Source organism: Lepisma saccharinum, chromosome 21, assembly GCF_977018435.1.
Source record: "Lepisma saccharinum chromosome 21, izLepSacc3.1, whole genome shotgun sequence".
In the NCBI taxonomy this organism is placed as follows: domain Eukaryota; kingdom Metazoa; phylum Arthropoda; class Insecta; order Zygentoma; family Lepismatidae; genus Lepisma; species Lepisma saccharinum.
In genome coordinates, this window is record NC_139249.1 from 15,891,354 (window position 1) to 15,907,068 (window position 15,715).

Here is a 15,715-nt window from a genome sequence, read left to right on the forward strand (position 1 = left end):
ATATCAGGGTGGCTACTCACTTAGAATTCCTTGAATTCCGGGAATCATGCGTGAATTATTGGCTCTGGGAATAATGCGTGAATTTTGGTAAAACATGAAAAAATGGTACAAGCTGATGTTTTCTCTATTCCAATTTTTTCTCCGTAGTGGCAAGGACAGTTTCCTTTCTCTTAGTAGACAAGGCTTAGCATTAAGAGTCCTAAGTGCGGGGGCAAAAATTAGGAGGGAACTGCTCCTCTAATCGCCGCCACTGTGTACATTTTGTTTTGTTTAGAGCTTTGAAAAACATCACAGACTTGGAGGGAAGGAAATCGACAGAAAACATGTTTCAAACACGCCAGTCATTGAATTGTTTCGTCACTAAACTGAGTAAATACTTCTGTGCAGTGGCGTGCCCAGGATTTTGGAAAGGGAAGGGGTTATGTGTACATTTTTTAAGTAGTCAGTCCTCATTTTGCCATATTTTCCTGCGTTTGACGTTCTTTTCTTTAGAAATACTGGATCAATAGGGGGGGTTATAACCCCCACCAACCCCACCTTGGGCACGCCACTGCCTTTGTGAGATATACAAAACCTGCAAAACGTAAAAAAAAAATAATTTAGGCAGTTAAACCTAAAATAGATTCTAACAAGCAAAATAGCTTATTTTAGGCACTATAAAACTTCGTCAGTTGTTGCGTTTCTTTTAATAAATCGCAGACAAAACCTTTTATTTTTATTTACTTGCAAAGGAAAAAAATAGGTTAAAAACCTAAAATGCGAGGTTTAGTTATGACAAAGGAAGACGACTCCAAATTAATTTCACAGTGCAAAAAAAAATGAATGATTGTTTGGTAACAAATACGAAGAGCCAGTGTGAAATAACGGTAAGGTTAAATAGTCAGTCTCGCAACGTACTTTGTCCTTAATATTGAGGGTGGAATTTCTTCTTCAAACTTCTATAAATTCTTGAAACCCTCACTTCGTGAAGATAGTAGGAGTGTTCTCATACGGTCCTTTAAATTGAAGACTTAACAATGGCGATTGCAGAAACCCATGTTCCGATTCACAAATTTACATCCGAATAACTAGAGGCCGGAATTGTATGTAATTACAAATTCTGTTTCTTTCTAGATACATTCCTTGAACAGGAAAATATCAACGAATTATTTAACTGACATGATTTTGCATAAGTTTTATGTTACATATTTTTACATATTTGCCTAGATGTTACATATTTTACATATTAAACTAACTAACTCTCTAGCCTTCTTAAACCCTAAGGTTCATGACTGCAGCAACACAGGCCTTCCATCTGTCCCTACCTTGAGCAAGATCTATATACTCTTTTCCATCCCTACCGATTTCCCTTAGGTCTATCTCAACGTTGTCCCTCCATCTTCGTCTTGGCCTTCCTATAGGTCTCTTACCATCAGGTTTCCCAACAAGAATCCTGTAAACTCCTCTTTCCTCTCCCATTCGTGCCACATGGCCTGCCCACCTAAGTCTTCTTGATTTAATCATTCTAATAATATCTGGACATGAGTACAAATTATGTAATGTAACCTTCTCCACTCACCTGTCTCCTCATCCCTTTTAGGTCCAAATATTTTCCTAAGGATCTTATTTTCAAATACTCTTAATTTATGTTCCTCTTTCAATGTAAGGGACCAAGTTTCACATCCATATAATACTACAGGCAAAATTACTGTTTTGTATATTTTAACTTTTAGTTTCTTAGATATTAAACGAGAAGACAAAAGTTTGTGAAGAGAGAAGTAACATGCATTTCCTACTTTTTATTTCCTCTTTAATATAATTTTCACATGTTAATATTACTCCTAAGTATTGAATTTGGAAACTGGTTCAAACTAGTTGTTATCAATAATTAGATTTTGATTATTACCTAACACTTGGTTTCGGCCTGTAAGCATAATTATATCTAGTTTTCTCTTTGTTAACTTCCAAACATATTTGCTAATTTAATTTACATAAAACAATATATTTCTGTATTTTTCTACTATCTTGATCATTTTGTCTATATTTTCGATCTCTGAAACATGATGAATATTTGTAGCTCATGTGATGTCGTATAGGCCTACTCTGATCAATGAGATGCATAGTGCTCGCGGTCACTTAAATTTGACTGCCAAATCAAAAGACAGGCTTAAGATTTCTTTTTAAGAAAAGGGAGCTGTTATTTATCGAAACATCCTTGAGTTACCCTCCTGCTTTCTGATAACATATTTTCGTTTAATTTTTAAGCACCTAGAAACTTGGCATCGATGGACAAGAAAGCTACTTTCCTGTACGTAGCGAGTTACACAATATGTTCCCTTGTACAAAAAAGTACAAAAGTAGCTATGTATTTCCATTTGATTGTTCATTCTGTAGACGTTTTCTTTTAAAAAAAATGTTTCGAGAGTTACAAAGAGCTCTCTTACATATTTACATATTCTACAATTGTTTGCGGATGTGAAAAGTAATTAATAGTAGTTGACAAAATTGGTTTCTTAAATATGTACACGTTGCTGTGCTTTTTTGAGATTATAAATTTTATACAAATTTTAAAGTATTTAGCAGTATTCTTGAAATTGCTTGGATACTCGATCAATATTAACATTACATATTGTTTGATACTACGTATTCTATTGATAACACATATTTATGTTTAGTAAAACCTCGTTACTGATGGGGGGACAAGTTGACCGGTTTAACGAAAGTAAGGATTAACTGAAATAACCTAAAAGAACAGTAGAAAGCGAATTAAAACTCTGTTTATAGCAACAAAACGCGTTTATTATGGTGTATTTGAAGGGCATAGGCCTAAATACGCTATACAGTACAGTACAAAGTCTGCGGGAAACAGAATTTCATCAGTGGTTGACTGCCTTTTCTTTGGGAAGTTCTCTTGCTGACTTCGAGCCACATTTAAAACCTTGCATTCTGCTTTTTTTTTGCCTGTCTGGATTAAGCAAAGTCCGGCTTAACGAGGTATTATTGTACATATTTTATCGATTAATGTTACATATTTATGTACATATTTTGTAGTTTGATATTACATAAATATCCGTGGTGTACTAATAACTGTTGAAGAACGTAATAATTAATGATTTCTCCAACAAAGAATAAAACTATAACATTGGCAATGTGTAAAAATGCGGCACGTCTAGCAGTGAATCTGAGCATATTAACATTTATTTCCAGATGATGTATCACTTTAAGGACACCCTACCTTACAGTTCCTCTACTCGTATTACGACAGGAGTTACCCTACTTCTCTTGAATGAATCCATTATCCGTTCGGTTTCGGAACTTATTCCGGAAAAAGGACTATCCGAATAAACCAACTAAACATAACATCAATATTCAAATATAAATAAATAAATAAGACTGCACAGTGTTCATATATTGGGTGTAAGTGGGTGGCCCTTACACGTAGTATGCCCAAATGTCAACCTCATTTCCACGTAGGATACCCCGAACTGCATTTTGCATACTAATGAGACCCTGGCGTCTGGACCTACCTCTGTAGGGCTGTATGTGTGTTGTCCTGTGTTATGTTCTTATGTGTGCTGAGTACCACTTTACAGTCTCAGCCGACCCCCGTGGCGGAGTGGTTAGCACATCGCGCTTGATAGTTTGTTTACAAACTTATTTTAGGTCTTCACTTTTTTCAATAACTCAAAAAAAAGGTATGAAAATGAAAGTTTCTTATGTACTTCTTACCATACATGTGTTTTAAATTTTTATTTTTGTGACTAATCATGAAGATTGTAAACGTAGGAACACCCAAGAAAACAATAAACATAAGATTCTAATGTGGATTTTCAGCGCAAAATGCAGGCTCGACCAGGACTCGAACCAGGGTCTCTGGCAATCAGTGCCATTGCTCTACCACTGAGCTACTGAGCCGGCCTGGCTTCCCCTGCATTTTCGAGATCTGGTCGAGCCTGCATTTTTCGTTGAAAATCTACATAGTACATCTCCTGTGTGTGCCTAATTTAATGGATAAGATTCTAATGTTTATTTCTTTACCACCTTTCCACATACAGTACGAATTACATTTTCCTATATTGCAGATACACACCTCGAACATATCAAAAACAACCCACTAAACAGACAGCCCAAAAACATTCCCCAAAGCCCACTATTCGGAGATAACCTACGGTGGGAGTACATTAAACGTTTCGTTACGACTAAAGGGTACAATAAGTTTCATAACCTCTGCCTTAGTGTGTTCTACGTAACGTAGGATTGTAATATCCACCAGAGTAACAAGGAAAAAATACATCACGAATTAGATTGCTAATTTCAAATCTCATAAATCTGTAGCATAAATCTGCATACATTCAATCGATCACGTTTTCTAGCCGTAAGAACAAAAGAGTTTACAATGATCTCTCGATATCATAGAGGTTGATTAATGTGAGGATAAAACCTTTCTGAACATAAATATTCTGTAAATATTATTTTAAGACAATTAAAAAAATCTCTCAATTTATCCTTGGTAACTCGTGATGTATTTGCAAATCTGGAAAAAGGCGCCATCTCTTGAAATCTTTGTCCCTCTCTGTTTTAAACATGGAATATTCTTTTGTATATCTATTGTGATGAAAATATTGATGTTAATTTTTACAAGAAAATTTCCTGTAGCTCTCAATACCGGCTGTTTCATAAATAATTGAGGGGTTACCAAAATGTATTGCAAGCAAAGTATTCAACTTTCGTTAATGTATCAACACGATAGGAACGCAAACAGTTTATGCGTGCATGTTTAGGTAAGCTGAGAGTTCATATCCCTTCCGCTAGGCGACACTCAAATCACCCAAAATACTCACAGTGTTTTGTGCAATGTTTTGGTCCTCAAGATCACGGGACCTTACACCGTGTGACTTCTGTTTGTGGGGTTTCATGAAAGACAGGGAATTCGTCTCACCGACGCCGCGTGATATCGCAGATCTAAGGGAACGTATCGTCGTCGCAGCGATAGACACTATCGACAGGCCCATGTTGATGCGAGTGTGGCAGCAAGTAGACAATCGTAGACTCGTTAAAAGAGGAAGAAATCTTGTTCAAATGCAACTCCCAAAGGTCCGAAGCATACGCGCACTAAGAGCCTATCTGTAAATAAAGGATCAACCAAATTTAATCTAACCAGCATTAACGGAAGAGAGGACGCTTTTGCAAAGACCAGCTCATACCTTCTCCTCAGGACGTGCAGGGAAGTCTGAAGATTACAGCCTTGCTCTGAAATACGGAATGCATCGTTCATTGTTCCCTCTACTGCCGGAACGTACGGGTGGACGTCAGGCCCGTAGCCAGGATTTATTTCGGTGGTACCATTCCTTAACAGCACGGGCGTAGTCAAAATTATTTGTAGGGAAACTTTCACATCACGAATCCGACTGCAAATATCAAATGTGATAAATGGTTCTCTCACATAGAATAAATTTAATCGATCAACAATTCTCATTGTAGGAAACAATAAGTCTAAAATTATTTTTCCATACCTCAGAAGCTGGTTAATGCACTGATCAAAGATGTCCCACATTTAAATATTCTGTAAATAGCGATTTATGACGATTAAAAATAATCAATTAATCCTTGTAAACTCGTGATTCTTTTGCAAATTTAACGTGATGAAATATTATCTTGCATATTTATTGTGCTGAAAATCTTGATGATGTCAATTTTTACAAGAAGGTTTTATAGAGCTTTCAATATATTAGTACACTAATGTAAAAAGAAACATATCTAATAGTGTGAGTGCAATTAAGTGACACGTAACAAACGTATCCATAGGCCGTAAGAAAAATTAGGACCAGACTTTATTATTTTATTTTTATGTTGATATTTAGCAACGCATTTCTTCCACTTTTGACTACTCGCGATTGTGCGGATAATTGTGTGTCGTGTTGATGTTATGAAATTGATGAGCGAACACTCACAAACAACGCCCAGGCGGAGATTCGAACTCGGGATCTGACGTTGCAGGGCGCTGTGTCACAAGGAGAGCGGCGTGTGAAAGGCGGCATCAATGATTGGATTAATTTAAGCTAGATCTTGCAAAATCATGAAATATCAGAAAAGCAGAGAAAAATGTAGGTATAGTCGAGGCACGAGCTACGTTAACGACCGGCTGGCTTTGAAGTCCACGGAGCGCGCCAACCAGCTGAAACAATCACATTCAACGCACAGTGTTGCCACACATCTACCGTACGCCAACTTGTCCTTCCGCCACAAGTACCTTCCCACGGTCTGCACATTTAAATTGCAAATTACGGCAACAGCATATCCGCAGTCATGTGACTGAGACTCCACGTGGAGTAGACGAGCAGAATGACAGCTGCGCCCATTGGCTGAAGGTTGAGTGTGATTGGACGAAAACAACTGGCCCGCTGTGTATCCCCACCCACGTTCGTGGTGGCGGCTTTCTTCAGTTCTTCGACGTTAACGAGTATAACACGACTGTTGATTTTCTAGCAACACCGATGTGAAAGGGTTCGCCTCAGGGATTTTATCCTGTTGACTTCTATGAAAGCATGATCTCGTTTCCGTGGATTCCTGACGGCTTAAATATGTTAACTGACAGAAAAAAATGCATGCCAATGGCAATGATAAATCTCTAGTGCATGGTTGCATATACACACAGGGTAAGTATGCTTCTCCAAGATTCGTAGTTGTCAAGAAAAGTTGTTTGACTTGATGTCCTCTACACGCTGTCAAATTCTGTTGATGGGTTGGATAATGTTTTTTTTCGATTGGGGCTGGAATTGCACAAGTGGATATTACAAAGCTGCGCTCTTGTGTGTGCGTGTGGGGATAGAGTATAGAATATTTAGTAATTACTAAATTTAAGTTTAGTTTTAAACGTTGTTCAAAGACAAAAATGGTACACATGGATTATTTAAAGGGAAGGTTGCATTTACATTTTTTGGTTCTCCCGAATATTTACTGCTTTTATTTGAAAATTTTGATTTTCTCAAAATTTCGGGATGGGCCCCATCAGCCCCTCCCCCTCCCTCTCTTGTGTATTCCTATGGTCCCCGTGAAACTCCTTCTGTGTGTTCAAATCACAATATATTTATTGTCTTGAAGCCTCAGTTCATATGCAACACTTCTTTCCACGAGCTTATGGTCCCTCGATGTGATCAGCTGGCAAGGCTGGATACCCTAGCTGGCTCTTCCTCCGCCTTACCAGTTTCATGTATAGACAACCGCCCGAAGGGAAAGGGAAGATTTCTACCTGTACCTCCCTTGCCCCCTCGCCCCCTCTCCAATGGTTGAAAGACCGTGGTTTCAGGTCCTCCATTCTATCTCTTATAGGACAGATATGGGATTGGTTTCCCTTAGATTCCTTTGTAAATCCTCTAAAGAACTCAGGGGAACATTTTCTGCAGTACTAATGTTCTCTGTATTCACACAACCTTTTAAACGTTGTACAATATGTATGTATAATACGGGATATAGTTTTATTTGTATATGATTTGGATTGATTTGTTGTTTTAAGTCCACTTTATGCACTGGACCTATAGTTTAAAGTGGGATCCGAACCACTATGTGCCTCCACCGGGAATCCAAACCGGGACCCCATGATTACAAGGCGACGACGCTACCACTGCGCCATTGGGGAGGCTTTTATTTGTATATGAATGGGAACGTACTTGAATTATATGCAGACAAAAATGTTATGGTTTCTTTTCTCTTTTTTTCAAATATGGAATATATAATGATTAAATAACAGATATCTGCTCACGCTCTCTCTCGCTTTCGTTTTAGTAGTGTTTTATTTAAATATACTAATAATTTGGCGTCCAATAAAAAAAATGGGTAAGCTAAACAGTCATAAATACAGATGTATTAATTTGGGCAAGATAACGCGCGTTCTAATTGTTGTTGGTTTGGTTTATTTTACTTCACCTTTCTGCCACATTTGGTTATCGCGAAAATGAGGATGAGTGATGATATAATGAAATTGATGAAGGGACTTCACAAAGAACAATTCAGGCCTTGATTCGAACCCGTGACGAGCGCGCATTCTTGTTCTTATGTGTTGTACTCTGCAGTGAATAATGAAATAATTTCGAATGAAAATTGTATCCTAGAACTCAAAAAGCCAAATGAATATCATCGAAGAAAGGAGAAAAATTGTGTTTTGTTACCTGTTTATCTCTTCTAATATATTGAATTTTTGACACCTCCCATTGCTTTTTCTAGCTGTATAGATTTAATCGCGATAAGTAGCTAATGAGCATATGGAAGTCACGAGGGTCAATCATAAACAGAGAACTCTGGACTTTTGATTTCACAGTGTCCTGCAGATGCGCTGGGAGGAAATTATTTGTATTTTCCCATTTTCTTTAGCGTTGCTTTTCCATCACTTTACCTAAATTCTCCCATGACGATGAACGTTGATTAATTTAAATGGATGAAGAGTGGTTACAAAGGAACACTCATGCAGAGGTCAGGGCTCGAGCCCGGATCCTTCAGTAACGAGATCGTGAGATGGAGAAATTAGGGAAATCAAGCAATGTACATTTTTTGGAAAAACGTTAATCATATACAAATATGATGTTTCAAAAATCCAATTGAAATGTACGTACATAGCATTGTGAGTAACTTCGGAAGTTACATGAAATATTCAATAGTGGACTCCGGTCCGGGACTTTGATGTCCTGCCCACACATCGCTCAATGAAACGTTGCTTGGCAAGTCTTGGTCCTCAGAGGGCAGGGGCTCCGCAGACTTGAGTTTTTAGGTACATTTGGAATTGGCATACAACATAAAAATATGGAAAATTAGTAAATATTTTGTTGCTGATTCATATTGCAAAAATCTTCCAAATTTCAAGTTGTTACTGAATTACTTTTTATGCTTGAATTGTTCTTAATAGTGCACCTTGCTTATCAAGGTGACATTCATAACATTCATTAACAATCCCAATATTGACAAAAGAATAGCTTAGTCGTTCTGCTACTTTCAATTCTTCATTATCGTAGTCACCGTAACTCTCTCTCTCTCTCTCTCTCTCTCTCATCCTTCCCGATGGCGCTGTAGTAGAGGAGTCGCCTTGTAATCAAGGAGTCCCCGGTTCGATACCCGGTGGAGACACAGTGGTTAGGATCCCAATTTAAACTGTAGACGCAGTCTAGATTAGCCTTAGCTGTAGAAAGCTGGAATGGCTCCGCCTACCTCCTCGTTATCTCAAAAGTTGCGATCTTGGATAGCAGTCGATGATGCATTTACTACGGATGGTAAAGTTATTTTTTGTCGAGTGTGCGATAAAAAAGTTGGGTGCACTATGAAGTCTCAATTAGATCAACATGTTCGCACTTCACTTCATGTGAGAAACAAACAACTACGGAGTGAAAAGAAGTAAGTTTTACTAACCCAGATGCAAGAGGATTCTTCATTCAGTGTGTTTTACAAGGAAATGTGCGAAGCAATGATTGCAGCAAACATCCCTTGGTATAAAATGCAAGTACCGAAGGTCCGGAATTTTCTGGAAAAATATTGTGGCCGTAAACTTCCTGACGAGTCAACCCTTCGAAAGCGATATCTTCCACATTCCTACAAAGAAACTTTAGAATCAATTAGGGCAGAAGTAGGCAGTTCCTATCTGTGGATTTCCATCGACGAAACAACTGATGCTTTGGGACGGTACATAAGTAATTTCATTGTTGGAACGCTAATTGCTGATTCTCCATCTACACCACATCTGATTGCATGCAAAGTTCTAGAGCGTACTAATCATTCCACCATAGCATGATTTGTGAATGACAGTCTTAAATTGTTGTATCCGGATGGCGTACAAGAAGAGAGAGTTCTTCTCATGTTCACAGACGGTGCGTCATACATGTTAAAAGCTGCTACGGCACTTAAAGTGTTTTATCCTAACTTGATCCACTTTACTTGCTTGGCACATGCTTTCCAACGCATTGCTGAGGAGGTGAGAGGCAATTTCCTGGAAGTCAACCAACTTATTTCTTCCACGAAAAAGGTGTTTCTGAAGGCACCACAACGTGTGCAAGTTTACAAGGAACAATTGCCAGGTGTACCACTTCCTCCGGAACCTATTCTTACTAGATGGGGCACTTGGATCCGGGCAAGTAAGTTTTACAACGAACATTTTGAAGAAGTGAAATCTGTGCTTGACTCATTTTCGGCGGACTCAGCTGTATCGGTACGCACTGCTCAAAATCTCTTCAAGGACACCAAACTTGCTTGCGATATGGCATACATAAACAGCAATTTTGGTTGGATTGATACAAGCATAAAAAAACTTGAAACTGTTGGGCTTCCTCTCCTGGAAGCCATGGATATATATGAGGATGCAAGAAAGAAACTGTCTGCTGTTGGAGGAGATGTGGAAGAGAAAGCTCGAAGAAAATTTGACGCAGTGACTGAAAGAAACCCAGGTTACGTCAGCTTATTTACAGTGAGCCGCATTCTCAATGGTGAAACAGTTAACCCTCCCAATGATATTTCTCCCGACCACATTCACCTCCTGAAGTAAGCTCCGGTTACTTCTTGTGACCTGGAGAGAAGTTTCTCTGCGTACAAGAACATATTATCTGATCGGCGACAAACATTTACTTCTGAACATTTGGAAATGTACCTGGTAACATATTGTAAGTTAAATAATTAAATACAGTGCCTGCCCCAAGATCAAAGGTAACCTGAATTTTTGTAAGTGCTTTTTGAGTGAAAAATTTGGGCAACGAAAATTTACTACTGAACATTTTGAATGGTACCTGGTGACATTGTATATTAAATATTGAATATATTCAAATTGTGGTTAATATTTTTGCTCTATAAGAACATAAAAAATACTTAATGTAAGCATTGTAATATTGTAACTTCAATTTTTGTAAGTCTTTTTGAAATAAACATATCCCTTTGTGAGGAAAAAATGTAACAAAAATAGGAAGTAACGTTTGGAATAAATATTTATAGTACATATTTCATTATGAATTTACATATTTTTTACATATTTCAGACATTTTTATTACATATTTATGTACATATTTTAGGGGTTGATATTACATAAAAATCCGGGCTTTACTTATCACTAGTTTGCTTTACTTACTAACTTTCTCTTTACTTTGGGATTTTTGAATAATTTTAATATTGAAGATATAACTGTCAGTAGAAATATTATGCAATCCATTTAACATCTTTTGTTATTCTTTTTCTGTGGATTTTGAAAAACTTTAAATTTCAGGACAAAGTTTCTAGACGTCACCAATGACATTCAGTTTGATTTTTTTTTTTACTTAAATGCAAGTTTTTCTTTTCATTCTAACATCAATATAATATATATAATAATGTATATAGTAATATATATAATAATATATACATTATATATATAATATAATGTATATAGTAATTAAGGCCAATAAATAATAATATAATTTTGCCTTTTTTTTAATATATTGATACACTCTACTACATTCTTTCCAACATTTGAAATCAAGAAAATCATTCATGTCAAGTACATTAGCACCATGTGGAATTGAAGATGTTATTCACTGGAAGTACATGCTTTCATTAATACTAATAGTTTTTATTTTAGTGTGTGTACATGTTCAATCCTCAATAAGTTTGTCATTTACCATGTTGTGTACCCCCTCCCTCAAAAGGTCATACATCATTAGAGGTAAAAATTGAACATTTGCAGAACATATTGCCTAGTATTCATTTACATCCAGGTGTAACAACTTTTCTGTTTCAGATTCTTATACATATTCAGCCCCTATCAGATTGAAAATATTTTAAGTGAAAATTCACATGTGGCTCCTAGTCTATGAATAATGTCAATATGAAAGTGTGCTGTTTCTGCCTATCTCCATGGAAGAGTGATTAGAACAGTGCGATATGAAGCCAGAGATACTATAATCTGTCTCAACTATCTTTGGAGCAAGGCTGCACATAGCAGCAGAGAAGGAAGCGAGCAGAACGAAGCAGTACATCCTGCTGGGAAGTCGCTGGGAAGAAAGTACAGCTCTTCGCTTGATGTAAACTGCAACTTTTATAACGAAATGTAAATATTTAGATTAGTTACAACAAAAAACAAATATAGCAATGAAACCAAAATATATTCATGTGCGCGCATGTCTGGTCTGGTGCAGTATAATGCTGCAGGTTGCAACAACCCAGAACTCACCGCGTGGAGGTGGCTGCCAGCGAGTTCCATCCCACACTCCCTCCATCCACTTTCCCCTCCTCTAAACTGTTATTTTATTTTCAGTTTTCCTTCTTTCTTTACTTCTTCTCATATGTTGGTAATTGTTTTCTTGCATCAAGTTTAGATCTTATATAAGTATTTATTTCCCTTTCACCACAAACAGATGCTGAAGCCTCACTCACTATTTTAACCAGTCTCTCAACTGCTTGATTGTGGCACGGGAAGGATGCAATTATTGTTTCTGCAATATTCTGGTCATCCACCATCTTCTCAATGTCCTAGGAATTCAAATGGGCAACTAAGGGACGCTCTGTTACAAGGCACACATCCCAGTCTATCATGTTGATGTAGTCCTCTGCCATGAAATTTATTTCTGGCACTTTGAACTTACGTATTGGCCCTTCACCGGATGTTTTCCTTGCCCGAGCATCTAAAATCCTTCTCAAAGATATTTCTCTGACTTCACGCTTATCATCTGTGAGCATACTGAGCAACAAATTCTCTGGATGAGCAAAAGATGAATACCTGGTGATCACCTTATTCACTACAGTTTTCAAAGGTTCCTCAAGGTACCTTGAGAGCTTAATTGCCAGATACAAGTGCCTAGCACCATCCTTGCATGTCGGGTTTGATTTCACGGAGAACCACACAGGGGCAACGAACTTAGCAAGAATCTTCAGTACTTCTTTTGGGTTTCTGTGTTAATGTAAAGGCGAAGCAGGCGACAGGCTGTAGTAACCCATCTAGCATGAGATAATTTTCCGAGCTTCTTGTTTCCTAAACGTGTGTCGCACTTGCCACTGATTACAGCTTGACATATTTGCAGAAGGTACTCCTGATCTGATCTCAAATCTTGTATATCTAAGGCTGGTATTTCTGGAGGTATAGCCTCGAAGTTCGTAACTAGCCTGTCCTCACAATTATGGAGCATTTTTCCTACAGGGCCCGAAAATGTATAAGGTCTTGTTGTGTGTCCATCAATTGTCATCAGCACGTGTCGAAGTGGTAATTCATTGAAACGCAGGATGCAAATTAACCACTGCAAAGGTCTTTGAATGTGGTTCTCGAGAAATTTTATGAGTCCCCCCGAATTCCGACGTTAATATTAGTTCCATCGCAACCAACTGCCCTCAGATCTATCAAGTCCACATTATTATCTTTCAGCTTCTGAATTATCGATCTTCCAATGTTAATAACAGTGGATGATCCTGACACATGGCCAAGGTATCGACTGATTGGTTCTTCAACTAACACGTAGTGTTCCTCATTTGCAGTTTTTTTGCGTTTTTGATGGCCAATCTTCTTTAACATTACAGTCTCATCCTTCTTACCGTCAAAATATAAACTTTGAGGTTTAATGCCTTCGTTAAGTTCTCTTTTTTGCACAAAACTACGGTTTTTTGCAACCTCTCTTTGAACCTTACTATTGTCTATCACTTTCTGTTGATCTTTGTGTGAAATTATGTTCAATTCATCTAAAACCGCAGAAGCGATAGCAGCGACCTTTCTTAAAGTTGGAAGTGGTGCCCTCATCTGTGTTGAAGATTGTCTTTCTCGCCTCTTTGGTCGAGACTCTAGGGGATAAGACTACTTAAAGTCACCGTCACTTACGGTTTCCACTTCTGACGAACTGCCTGATCCACATTCTGTCGCTTGCATCCCACTGGTCGACGGTTCTTGGAAATCATCTTCTACGGCAGCACCATTACTTACTCTCCTTTCTTCCCTTTTCAGAAGAGTTTTACTTCCCAGTACATCGACGGTACATATTGCCATTCTTCTGTCTGTTCTCTGATCTATAATAAACTGTCTCTCCTTTTCAGAGCAATATCAAAATGTTTTGGGGAATCTTCTTTAAATTTCTCTAGTTTTTCCTCGTTGCTTGTTTTCTTCACATTTTTCAAAATAGCCCTGACACTTTTGTGATATTCATCTCTCATACTAGTAATCCTATAAGAGGAAACTGTGGGAACTCAGGATCGCAACCACACTTCTCCCAACTTTTTTGCCACTTCTTCACAAATGGAACGAATCGCTGGTTCTTTGCTCCCATCCCCTTTCAATTCTAGACGAATACGTGTATAGCATCTCATCTCATCACTGTATGGATGTAACGCCCTAGAACTGAAAGCACAAGGAGTTCCGAATAGAGATTCGTAACTCTTACTTAGGTTGCTTCATGTACGAACAGATGATTTAGCGGTAGCCATGGCCATCACAAACACACCCACATCCAAATATGTTATCAGCACAAACACTACTGAATTCTGAAACTTCGATGTCGAAACTACAATGCAGGGCTGAAATTAAGTGTACGTGAAGACTTTTAGCACAACCGCGTGAACCACTTTGGCAGCAACCCTTCGCCCATGCAGTAGCATCTGGTGACGACGGTCTCTGGCCTCTGCTCCTTCTGCTCCACCTCCCCCTTCCCAACCCTATAGACCCAGAATTTTGTATTCTCGCGGGTTCATTGTACTGTGTACATAAACACAAAGCTATTTTCTTCACCTTTTCCCGTGAATTTAATTACACAATACATTGTAAATCCACCAAGTGCAATCTTAATGATATCATTGAAGAAGTAAAAGTTCAAGCCCGAAGAGGCGCGGCTAGAAATCTTTCAATTTGGCTAAAAATTTTTGTGCGATGTATTGGTACAATAATACAACTTTTGCGCACTATATGTTTTTGAATTTCGAAAAAAAAATATTTCGATACACCCTAATATATGTGTTGATAGAATAGGTTCTCGAATTTTTGCGATTGTTGAGTTTTTGAAAGTCAATACCTCAAAAACTAAGTGCCCGAAAATCTGGAACTTTATATTTTTTATCCTTTTGATATATGTAATGTAAACAAACAACAACAAAAATCGAATCCTAAAGGTTCAAAAATATATTTGTATAGGTTGCTTTGACATGGAATGACCCGCTGACTTTCTCATTCATATATTGACACCACCATTTCGATTTTCGTGTGTGTTGCAATGCAATTGGAATGAAAAACTATATCTGGAGTTCTTATATTTTCTCCAGTCTGAGTGAATGAATATTTTGACGTTTTCCATGCCCGTTAATCAAGGGTGTACAGAAGAAAATAATGTAACCGTAAATTAATTTTTGAGCATCACATAAGTCAGTCAACAAAGTTCAGGTATCTACTTTTAAGAGCACTATTAGTTAGGTTCGTTATCATTGGCGTGTTTTATCACAACAAACGTTTTAGAAGATATTTATTTTAACTGACAAAGAATGAAATAATCTCCTTGTGAATTGATTTGTAATTTCCTCCTCCGTTTGCCACTGTGTCAGTCCCAGAATGAAGAATTCATGCAGCATGTAATAGCGCAAGAAGCAATCCTCCCGTAGTCTTGCTTGGGACTCACTTCATGACGTCAGCATCAGTGGATGACGTAGGCTTCGGGGCCGGTCTTTTTCGTCGGCTACGGGGGGAACTACATTGACGCCACCCTCGCGTTCGGCGGCCATCTTGATGTCCGCCATCTTGAATTCAACTTCAGAATTTTAAATGGGAAGGGGTGAT